Below are 12,749 nucleotides of genomic sequence, written 5' to 3' on the forward strand. Positions count from 1 at the left end.
GCTGTGCTGAGTGCTGAGAATCCTGCCTTTCTAGTCTTACAAGGTGGTATCTAATCCTCTAACAGCCTTTCAGACCATATTAATTTACCGACATAAGTTTTGCCCTTTTTTTTCTCAAACTGCATTTCTTACCTTGTATTTTATTTTGGGCAAAAATCATGATAACTGAAGTAAGTGGCTTTACAGGCAAAAGGATAAAAATACAAATAGCACGTGACTTTTTAGATTCTTTGTAAAATTATTAGTTAGAAAATATACGTAGATCTTAGATGTGATCTGAATTGTTAACTGCTTTGTTCCCTGGTTAACAAACCTTCCCGTTCATGCAGTTAAGACGGTAGTTAGAAAGAAGAGCCTGTGAAAAGAAACTTCCACTGCCCGCTTCAGAAACAGGCGTTTAGGTCATTTCTTTGCCCTCTTTTGCTGCTTATTAAAAGTTAAAAGTTTCCCTTTTTTTCAGTGGTAACATACGCCAAATTATAGTACAGTATACTTAAAGGTAGTGGTTGCATCAGTGCACCAGCACCCATCGCTGTGATGGATTCTGGGTCTAGTCAGCTGTAGTTGGACTGAGTCATCAGTTTAGGGAAGTCCTCATTTTGCTGTGGTAGTTGTTGGTTGTGTATGACACTTAGGAGTTGTCCATTTTCCCCCTCTCGGCTAATTCTTCAATATTGAGGCATCAGTCTCTCTCTGCATGCCGTTTACCAGCAAACATAATCCCCTTTTCTCCGCATTTCTTTCCATTTACGTCCTTTGATGTTAAATATTTAGGCAACTACGTGTCTTTATTCTTGTAAGACAGAGGCTGATGGAAGATCCATTACATGAAATTCTGCTCTGTCTGTAGAGCAGCATATCTCCAAATACATCTGTAGATATATAGAAAACATAGAGATTGACAACTCATAGATGCTGTAGACTTCTCATTGTTTTCTACCATGGTAATTACGCCAAATGTGTCAAAACACACAGGAAAAAAAATTGTATATGAGTGAAATCGCATATTTTTTGGCTAGGAAGACTATGCAGCATCCACAGTCTTATTTTTAAGAGATCCACTGTGGCCATTTTGGTATATGCTAAATGCTTTTGCAGGAGCCCAAGATCATACCATTTGCTTTTTTAAATGTTTTGCTCTTGAGTTTTGCCCTCTAATTGACTGTAATTACACAGGGAGGTTTAGTTTGAGCCTAACCACCAGCTTTCCTGTATGTCATTAGATGTTGTTGGGGGGATTAGCATGCACAGTTGTAAATGACAGTATATACATTCGTTTTCTTTTCTGGATTAGACTCTATAAGACAAGTGTTTCACATGTCAGAGAACACTATTCAAAGCTGACAAAGCAGAAGAAAAGCTTGCGTTGAATCCAGGGGCTGCTTACTAACCCCAAGGAAGTAAGAGCATGCTGAAGACACAAGCTGCATAGCTAGTGTAAAGCAGAATTCTTGCATGTTGATACTAAAGTATTCATCCTTTCTGTGTTAGCACGGCATGTGCCTTCCACGTGTGTGTCATCCTCTGCACGTGGTGTAGATGTTATCCAGAAGCAGTTAGTTGGAGGAACTTGTCTGGTCATGCGTGTGGAATATGCCATTGACTATTATCAACAATAGTGAATCTTGCACGTAACTGTGGCTCCTGTCTTGCTCTGAGGAGTTTGACGTGGCTCATGCTCAGAAGAAGATGTAGCATCCTTCATCTAGTATCTCTTGCAGCAGCGTGCGAAAGCACTGTGTGTTGCATAGTACGCAGAAAGACATTTCAGAAGGTGGATGTTGGGCAGAAGTCTGAGAAAGGAGCTCCGTTTCCAGGCAGAAAGACCAAAGTACTCGAGCTGCTCACTGTGCACAGGCAAGGAGCGGTCTTTGGGAAGATCTCACACTCAATCGTTGTTGTTATTTTGCTTTCCCCATCCAGTGTAGGTCACCAAACGTGCGTCTGCTTTTACCCATGCTTTTATGCATGGATGATTTGGGTGAATGTATGAGACCTGAGTTTTAAATTTTGTAGGAAACGCAGACCTGTTACTCCAGTAACAGACCTGCAAGACCCCTTTTACAGCACCTTTAAGTCTCCAGAAATCAAATTATGTTTTTTCTTTAAGGCATATATTTGAGACATCGTTGAAAGTCACCTGTATTGCTGGGGACTTCTAATTGCTGTATTAAATATTTGTGTTGCTTATCATCAAAAGTTTCTATTACTGTATTAAATATTTCCCAAGTTGTACTTCTGATTAAAGGAAAAAAAAAATCATAAGCCATGACTTTTAACCACCTCTTCTTCTTTAAGAAAAGTCTTCTTCAATACTATGAGAGACCAGTACCATTCCAGGCCACCATCCTGCTTCAGCAGGAACTGTAAGAGTGCTGCTGTGTAGAGAATTTTTATGTCAAATTATCACTGCTGCCCTCAATTCCATTGTAACCAGCTATTCTCACAGTATTTTTTTCTCAGAATATAGCTCCTTTAGAAGCTACCCATGAATATAGTCAATGTCTTGCTATCTTCTTTTTCTTTTGGATCTCCTACGCCTGGGATAAATTTCAGGAGCTTTAAGGTGTAGCTCTAGGCTGTTCTGGGTTGGAGATGCTTCTACTTATCACCCGGACAAGAATTTTCCTTATTTAAAACAAGAAAATAGGGGTGGGGAAATAATATATAGAGAGATATAAATAAATCTTCAGTTCCATAGTGGAGGACGAAGACACTCTATGCACGGTTGACAATTGCTTGTGTAGTTTCTTCAGGTTGATAACCATCTTTGGTAGAAATCTGTTCTTTGACAGACAGTTCTCTAATGATATTGGACAGGGAGAGCAGCAAATTTAATATGCTCTGCAAGTCAGGGTTGGTTGAAGCACCAGAAAACTGTGAAAGTCTGAGAGAAATCCCCTTGGAGCTTGCTTTGTCTGCTCGCGACTTGCCCTTTCTTGTATTTAACCAGTTTGAATCCAGGTCATCTGTCCTCGGCTCATCTATGTCAGTGGAGTGGTGGAGTGTGAAGGGAGCTTTTTTTTATTTTTCCCTTTTTTTTTAAACACAGAACACATGAGCAAAATAGCAGGCAGTACGCAAGTCAAAATCATGACAGTCCACACAACGTGTCTAAGTAGCTGTTGGTAACGGCACCGAGAGAAATCTGTTCTTGGTCAGTTTGGACATAAACTAAAAAGTGATTTTCCACATGTACTTCTGTGGTTATTTGGCAGGTAATACTGTAGGTTTACTGTACTAACAAGCTTGACTGTAGCTTAACATGTCCAGCAGTCTCCAATTAAACTTTCTGTAATTTACAGAAGTAATTCCTTCTGATGTTGTGTACTGTTTTCCTGCAAGGGTCTGGAACCATCTAAGCCATCTCAATCCGTTCATTGAATTTTATAGATGTTGCTCATTTTATGATTAAACAAAAGCATGAAAAATAAGATTCTTCAGTGGAGACCAGTTAAATCTTTTGCAAAGGCTGTTAAAGATATGGTTTGCAAATTGCAGACTGACGCTGCAGATTATTTAAATCTGTGTGACATCATCATGTAAATGTATTCAGTAACCGGTAGAAGGCTTATGTATGTCAGAAATCATACTTTTGTGGACTGTAAGTCATCTCACCTCCGTTATGTTTGCTTTGAGTGGAAAACAGTGACTGGCTCTGACTGGGAGTCTCTCCAGGGAGCTCAAATCGCCGCAGCTGTGATTTACAGGAACAGCCTTGTGAAGCTTCTTGAACCTTTTGGAGCTTCCTGCTTCTTTGTTGGTATTTCCAGGTCTAAGGTAATTTTAGCTACTTCTTAGCAATTAGATTAGGCACAGGCAATTTCCTTGTAAAATTGCCTGAGCAGGTCCTTTGGTAAACGGTAATAACCTTGTTGTGGCTCAGGGGTGTTTGGCAGGATAATTAAACTGGACTTCACTGCCGCAAGTAGGTATGCAGTGAAACTCTACAGATCTGCTCAGGTGCTTGGTTAAGTTCCTGTATGCATAGGCTCTGTCATGGCCATATGTGTCTTCTATTTATGATTTCTGCTGCAATCTACTCTGGAAAATCATTATTTTAAGTACACTTATTGATAAAGCACTTGTATCTCATATCCCACAAAAGCTCCAACAATAGATGGGTTTGCACTGATTTGTGCCGTATCTATCTGAGGTGTTTATTTTAGAACTATTTTAATCCCTGAACATTTAGGGGGTTTTAAGACAGAGTAAAGAGAGGACAGTTAAAGGTTTCACAGAAGTTGGGAATCACCTTTGTGAAGATCTTTCCAAATCAGCCTAAGAATTGTACAAAACCAACGATTATCTTTTCATGCAGGGTCCGTATTGATTTTGTGCTGCACGACACATCCTACTAGGGCTTTGTGCAGAACAAACCGCGCTAACCCCCTGCCACTTCCTCCGACAACCTCATCGCTTCCCGACGGCCTGTGTCTGGTGCCCCTGCAGCTCTCTCTATAAACACTAATGCACCTTTCAACGTCATTTCTTGAGCTTTTTCCTCTTCATTTCGGAGAGCACAGAAAAAGCACAGTGTCCCTGTCCACACACAGACATACCCTCGCGTTTCCAACCAATAGTCTGATTGCTGAAAAATACGCATGGGTAATTAGTACTGTGTGTGTAGTTAATCGATTTAGAATTAAATGCCACCAGTGCCGGCAAAAGGTCATAATAGGTTTTGTTATGGCTTTGACAAATCTCCTGTTTTACTGAAAGCTCTCTGAGAAGTGATACTGTTTCTTTGTGCGCTGCCTGTGACAAAAGAGGAGCAGGGGGTGCAGTTTTCACAAAGGGCGCTGGAAATTTTACTATCACGTTTTCATCTAGGTCATGGGTTTTCCGTGATGATTTTAAGAAAGCAGCCCTTCGATGTAAGGAGGCTGGGTGTATCTTCTTACGCACAGCAAAAGGAGCTGGTGTGCCAGCGGTCTTGTGGGTGAGATAGGAACCTCATCTCCGGCTTCCTAGTCCACCATCCTCATCATTAGACGATTCTGCCTCCTAGGCAGACAGATTACTTCATATTTTCATTCATTAATGATTTATCAGACAGCTCCTCCCCTAAAGGCTCATCTCTTCTATTATATTCACAGCCCACACGCAACCAGCAACACGTAGCTGCCAGCTGGCACTCTGGCATTTAAGAGTGCAAGCTGCTAGCCCTTTCCGCATCTCCTGCTGCCCCCTCCTTCCCTCCCTTCCCAGCTGCTCGGCTCACCTGCCCACTCCTCTCCATCTCAGATTGCACCAGAGCCATCAAATATCCATGTGTCCTATTCTCCTCTCCCATTTCTCCAATTTGTTTGCTTAATGTGCTTTTACGAACTATAATTAAAAAAAAAAAATAATCTGTTTTTGTTATGGAAATAGGGGCGTCTTTCAAAGCACAGCACATTTTGGTGTGAGGATACACTCAGTGGTGACTTACACGTTAGTACCAGGTAGCATTAGTAGAGAAGAAGGAGTGCTGGGGAGAAAATGAGTGAGCTGTGTCTATGAGCAGGAAGGTGTGGGCTGGCTTCAATTTCAGGTTTTGCTTGGCACAACACCTCTTTTGAAATCTTTCCCCAGTTGCCTGTGTGAGAGTGATTTTTATCACATCACTAAAGATTAACTCTGTTCTTGTTCTCTGTTCTGCTCCCAGAAATCGGGCATGCTCTGAGGTCTGGGAAAGAGAGTCCAAATGAAATCTCATGGTGAAGGGGGAAAAATCCAGAATCGTTCACCACTCTCCAACTTGTCCATTGCAGGCGGGTTGTGACCGAGTACAACAGGGGAACAAGGGCTGTAGGACAGGAGGAAAAAAGTATAAGGTAGAAGAGAAGGAATAAATGAAACTCCCTTGAGTCATTTATACATGAATGTATAACTCCTGAGTGCTTAATCTACTCTTGGCAAGTGGTGACTGATAACTAATTTTCTCTCTTCCCTCTCCCACACCCTCCCAGCGTCTTCAGAAAGGGCATGTGACGGGAATAACAAATCTCATTATTTGAAGAGGCTACAATGGAAATTATGGATTAAAAGTGCTATGGATGCCTCAGCAGAGAGAAACTGGCTGTTCCTATCATGCCAAAAATAAATTTTCACTTACATTGTTTTCGAGAACTTCCTGAATTATTCAGGCCCCTCTATGTACCCCTTTGGTGCAACACTTTTAAGTAAAACAGTTTAAAGGCATCAGGCTCCAATCAAGCAGCCTCGTTGTTCTTACGGCTTGAGGACAGCGAGAGCCTGACACCAAGCAAGCTCAGGCTTTGGTGGAAGTCTGGATCTAAATCCAGACCCGATTATCTTTACTCTAGGTCTTTGAGCTGGAGCTTTGCACTGCTGTTTTAAGGAGAGACCTTGAAGGAGAAGGGGAGTTCAGGCCGATACACATAATGGTGTCGCTGTTCTGTTGTATGCTGCAAGACTAATCAATTTGGATGCCTTTGGCTTTAAAGGGGAGAGAGGTGGGTGAGAACAGTAGGCGCTTGTGTGTTTTGGACAGCCAGGTGTCTGGAAAACCAGTGTCAGCTCTGAGGCAGTAGGAACTCTTGCTCCTCCTCCGTGGCCTCCCTGTTGCAGCCGGAGGAGGCTTCAGGGCTCCCATGGGGGTGAGTGGGAGGCTGTGGCAGGGCTGTGCTCATGCAGGACCAGAAAAGAGGTCATTGTACAGTGACTCAGGTCAGAACAGAGGGAAAATCAAGAAGAAACAACAAGTAACTGATTTCAGGAGGTAGTTTGTGAGCAGAACAGGGACTTGGGACGTGGATCTTGCAGGTCCTCAGACCAAGCGCGCAGACCATCGGTTGCTGGACCATGGCCGACCAGAGCCACAGTTCATCCATCCCAGAATTGTGGACGAGGATGGCAGCAGAGCTGGAGAAAGCACTTCCATGCATTAGCAGGTGCGTCAAAACTTCTTCCAGCTTTCTCAGTCAAACCTGGCACATGACTGTGACCAGAACTAAGGGCTTGTTTGCCCTGGGAGGTTGCCATTAGTAAAGCCAAGTGTAAATTTACAGCAACGTACTGCTTCCCTGTATATGGAGTATGTTACCTCACGCATAGCATGATTAAGTGTGCGAGAAGTTGCTGTAGCATAAAGAGTGTGCCCTGAATTTCCACCTAGTGCTAACTAAATCACAGTTTACCAAGCACTTGTTCGGCGCTTCTTGCATGCCATCTCTTAGCTTTACCACTTGGATGAGAGCACAGGTTCCAAAAAAAGCAGGAATTTGAACAACACCATTTCCCTGCAAAATGTGTACAGTGTTTTTGTTACATTACTTAATTGTTGCATTTGTCTCTAGTTTCTAAAAGGAGGGAAAGAATGAGTGCAGCAGGCCTGAGTATGACCTGACAGAATCACAAATCGCTGTGGTTAGAAAGGGCCTCTGGAAATCATCTAGTCCAAACCCCCTGCTCAAAGCAGGGTCAGTTTAAAGTTGTTATCTCAGAGCCATGTGCAGTTAGAAATTTTGAGTATCTCCAGCAACGGTGACTCCACAGCCTCTCTGGCCAGCCTGTTGCAGCGTTCAACACCTTTACAGTAAAAAAGGGTTTTTTTTCTTGTGTTTAAGTGGCATTTCCTGTATTTTAATTTGTGACCACTGCCTCTTGCCTGTTATTGAGTACCACTGAGAGGTCTTGCCTTGTCTTCTTTGCTGCCTCCCATCAGGTGTCTGTACACATTAATAAGATCCCCCTGAGCCTTCTCTTCTCTGAGCTGAACAGTCCCAGCTCTCTCAGCCTTTCCTCATAGGAGAGATACTCCAAACTCTTAAACGTCTCTGTGGCCCTTTGCTGGACCCGCTTGAGTAAGATCATGTCTTTTCTGTACTGGGGTGCCCCAAAATTTCAGGGAGGCCCAAACTGTAAGCAGCACTCCAGACATGCCTCACCAGTGCTGTGTAAAGGGAACCTCCCTCATCCTGCTGAAAATACTGTATCTAATGCAGGCCTGGACACTGATGGCCTTCTTTGCTATAAGGGACTCTGGAGATATTCAAAACCTGTCCAACCTGCTCTAGGTGAACCTGCTTTGGCAGGGGGGTTGGGCTAGATGATCTCTGAAGGTCCCTTTCAACCCCTACCATTCTGTGGTTCTGTGATTACTGGCTCATGTTCGTGTCCACTGGGACACACAGATTTTCTCCCACAGAGCTGCTTTCTAACTGGTCAGCCCCCATCATGCACCCCCCAGCATGGGGTTATTCTTTCCCAAGCACAGGACTTTGTATTTTTCGCTTTGTTGAACTTCGTAAAGTTCCTGTTGGCTCATTTCTCCAGCCTGTCAAGGTACCTGCGAATGGCAGCAAAACCACCTTGGGTATCAACTACTCCTCTCAAACCTTCTAAGGATGTATTGTCTACCATCATATAGATCATTAATGAAGAGGTTAAACAGTATTGGCCACAGTATCGACTTCAGGGGTACACCACTAATGCCCCATTCAGCAGCAGGCCCACATTTTCCCTAGTCGTCTTTTTGCTGCTGATAATACCTGTGAAAACCCTTCTTGCTGCTTTTGACAACCCTCACTGGGTTCAGCTCCAGGTGGACTTTGGCTTTCCTAACCCTATCTGACCATGCTTCCATCTTTTTTCCTGTTTGAGTTTAGTCAGAATCTCCTTGTTCGTCCATGTGGGCCTCCTGTTGCCTGTGCTTGACTCCCTGCATATTGAGATGGACCCTTCTGGAGCTCACAGGAGGTGATCCTTGAAAATCAATTATGTCTCCTGGACCCCATTTTCTCCAGGGCTGTATCCCACGAGGTTCTTCTAAGCAGATCCCTGAAGAGGCCAAAGTCTGCTCTCCTGAAGTCCAGGATTGTGATCCATCTTTTTGGAAAAAAGACCATCCACCATCTCATGGTCAGTGCTTGTTTGCATGTGTAAGGTCCAGGATAGCGTTTCCCATTATTGACTCTTTGGTCACCTGTCTGAAGAAGTTGCCATCGATGCTCTTCAGGAATCTCCTGGATTGCTTGAGCCCTGCTGATTCAGGTTGGCATTTTCAGCTTTTTTCTCACGTTCAACATTTCTGTGGCTGCTGCTTCTTTGTGCAAACTATTCAGTCACTTTACATGATTAAACTTTTGAACCCCATCCTGAAATTACGTCCCGTGGAAAGCAGTTCGCAAAAGAAGGCTGAGTGAGGCTTGTACCAAAATGAAACATCTAAGCCACCTAACGCATTGGGTTTTATTTCCTCCCCTTTTCTCACGCTTAAATGTAAAATAAGCATTATACTGTAGGAACCAGGCAAAGGCTAATTTGCCTCATTTGAATGTGAAAAGGAGCCCACATCCTTCCTGTGCCCTGCAAAGAATGCAAAAAGACTTTACAGAGAAAACAGATGTACTAATATGTATCACTTGTTTGGGGGCAGGGGGAATCCAGGGTGCTGCCATTAAAGCAATGCTGAACTTGCAAGAAAACAAAAGCACTAGCACACAAAATATAGTGCTGGGAAGCTCACAAAGTTGGGACTGTTTTCTTTCACTTACATTTATGCTCCTGGCATCTGAAAAACTGCTCTGAAAAAATATATACAAAAGAAAACATGCAGCCTCATTCTTCACGCTCAAGAAAATCTTCACTGAAGATGGTTAGGTACCCAAATGCAGACAAAAGGCAGAAGCTCCAGCCCAGCCGTGGGGAAATCTTCTGCATTTCAGAGTCAATATTGCCTTGACAGAAGAGTACACTACTCACATCATAAACAAAACAAACATAACTTTTTGAAGTGTCCCTTGATTTTGTGTATATTTTTAACTCCCCTAAGTCTCTAGCACATAAATACGAAAGAGTAAGTGCTGTCAGCTCACCAAAAATACAGGATATAGTGGGGAGGGTTTTAAAGGTTTGATGGTTTTTAATGGAAGATAGAGACAAATGAACCCTGGATGTTAATTCTACAGCTATGCAATCCAGTTCAGAGTCCTCTCCTTTCCTGACCCTGCCTAAGAGCTCCGGCAATGAGCAGTCGGCACTGATCGGTCAGCTTGCAAATCTGCTGGTGCTCAAAACTCCCCAGATTCACCAACATGCCTGACGCAGATTTGGCACCAAAGCGGTATAGAGTTTCTTGCCAGCTTTTAGCTTGCAGACAGGAGGCAGTTGCATGTGGCCATTTATAATTTATTATATACATCTATTTATTATATACATCTATTGTTGGTCACAGTAATAAATGGGATAAGTATAAGAGAATGCTTTAAAGTCTTCTCTTAAAAAGCTACCTCAGACTTTCTGAATTAAAAACTGGTTTTGCAAAAGCAGAGAAGTGAAGCATAGCAGTCAGTCAGGTTTCTTTGTTTGGCAGTGGTAGGTGGGTAACATCCATGGATGGGTGCAGTGCTTCATGGAGGTGTTGTGCTGTTTCCCTAAATGCAGCAGAATGGCCATTTTCTTAGAGTCTGTAATATTGAGGGTCAGGACCACAACAAAGACCCTTCAAAGTTGATGCTTCCTGCTTGATGTACTGTTTGCATCTTCGGGAAGTGTTCTTAATTCACAGGGGGGTTAAAACTATGTCATTGACACAAAAATTACCAGCCATGGACAAGGCAGGCTCAATAACCTTGAAGAGATAAATTTTAAACCCACTTACCTAAATCACTTACATAAATGTGACTGCAGTACAACAGCCTGAGGTGTTTGAATTGCAGTTTAGCTGCAGGCTTGTTTTGTAGGATCAGAGTAAATAAAATCTTGGCCTTGAACTAATATCTGTGTTTTGGAACAAACATCTCAATGCAGCACGCTGCAGAAGGAAGGAAGCACAGCAGAAATTAGATCACTTTCCTTTCCTGCATTATTTCTTGTAAGTGTAGTCTTCTTAGGTATGGAATACACATTTCCTGTTGTAAAAATATTGTAACTGCCTGCAGGAGCCAAACAACTGATAATCTACTGTCACTGAAAACTGGAGTCATATTAGGCGAGCATGTTTAAAAGGAAATGTTTGAAGCCTGCAGATGATTGGATCTCTTGTGCTCTGAAAAGATAGTGAGCGTGAACTACATAATAACTGCTGTGATTGTCATAACAGCTGTAGCTTTACAGTATGGAAGAAACAATAAACTTCAACTCTTCATACAAATGGCAATGTAAAGATATGGGTGTATTTGCTTCTTGCTTTTTGTTTTGTAATATCTATGCATTTAGAGAAAATCATGTGGGTAACTTCTCTTTTTCATGTGCCTTAATGCTAGAGTGCAGGTGCTTTATTTACCTCTGTCTATAGTAATACTGGTTTGTAATCCTGTTCCACAAGTTGTCTTACAGCACCATTACGTCCTAGCTGCGCTAACTGCATTGTCTCTGTATTGTGATAAGTGTCATGGAGGTGGGAAGCCAATTTAATAACAGAATCGTCAATCATAGAATGGTTTGGGTTGGAAGGACTTTTAAAGATCATCTAGTCCTACACCCCTGCCCTGGGCAAGGACATCTTCCACTAGACCAGGTTACACAAAGCCCTGGCTAAAGTTAAACATTTACAATGTTGGAGCATCTGCAACTTCTCTGGGCAACCTGTTTCATTGACTCACCATCTTCATCGTAAAAAAATTCTTCCTATGTCCAATCTAAATCCACCCTCTGTCAGTTTAAAACTGTTTCCCCTTGTCCTCTCACTACAGGACCTGGTAAAAAGTCTCTCTCCCATCTTTCTAATAAGCCTCCATCAAGTATTGAAAGACCTTATGTCTCCTTGGAGCCTTCTCTTCTCCAGGCTGAACAACCCCAACTGTCTCAGCCTGTCTTCATAGGAGAGATGCTCCAGCCCTCTGACCATTTTTGTGGCCCTCCTCTGGACTCACTCTAGCAGGTCCAAGGTCTTGTGCTGAGGACCCCAGAACTGGACACACTACTCCAGGTGGGGTCTCATGAGTGGATTAAGGAGGAGAATCACCTCTGTTGACCTGCTGGCCACGCTTCTTTTGATGCAGCCCAGGACACAGTTGGCTTTCTGGGCTGCGAGTGCGCATTGCCAGCTTATGTCCAGTTTTTCATCCACCATTGTCCCCAAGTCCTTCTCGTCAGGGCTTCTCTCCATCACTTCATCCCTCAGTTTGTGCAGATACTGGTGATTGCACCGACCCAGGTTCAGGACCTTGCACTTGGCCTTGTTGAACTTCATGAGGTTCACAGTGTCACACTCCTCAAGCCTGTCAAAGTCCCTCTGGATGGCATCCCTTCCCTCAAGTGTATCAGCTGCAGCACTTGGCTTGGTGTCATCTGCAGACTTACTGAGGTTGCATTCAATCCCACTGTCTATCTCGTTAATAAAGATATGAACAGTACCAGTCCCAGTATCAACCCTTGAGGGACACCGCTTGTTACTGATCCCCATTTGGACATTGAGACGTTAACTGCAAGTCTTTGGATGTGGCCATCCAGCCAATTCCTTATCCATCAAATAGCCCATCCATTAAATCCATAGCTCTCCAATTTAGAGACATGATGTTGTATGGAACTGTGTCAAAGACCTTACAGAAGTCAAGGTAGATAGTAAACTTTTATTTTCGTTAAAGCCTCCTTCTCATTGCTAGTATTAAAAAAATGTTTCAGCCATACTTTTGCATCTTGACAAATGCTTTAAAAAAATATAACATGACAGCATGAGAAATTAAAGGAATTCATTATGACATTCAGTCACGTTTTTGATCAGCCTTTTTCCTCTGACTCTCTAGCACAGTGATTCCAAAGTTTTCTCTCTGGAAGATTACGCAAGGAGCAGGACACCA

At 42.9% G+C, this 12,749-nt stretch overlaps 1 protein-coding gene across 6 annotated transcripts in view; it reads left to right on the forward strand.

The window, feature by feature from the left end:
• Positions 1-12,749, forward strand: part of FYN (FYN proto-oncogene, Src family tyrosine kinase) — a 139,757-nt gene that overhangs the window by 69,838 nt on the left and 57,170 nt on the right. The window lies entirely within an intron of this gene.

This window comes from Larus michahellis, chromosome 3 (assembly GCF_964199755.1).
Source record: "Larus michahellis chromosome 3, bLarMic1.1, whole genome shotgun sequence".
NCBI lineage: Eukaryota > Metazoa > Chordata > Aves > Charadriiformes > Laridae > Larus > Larus michahellis.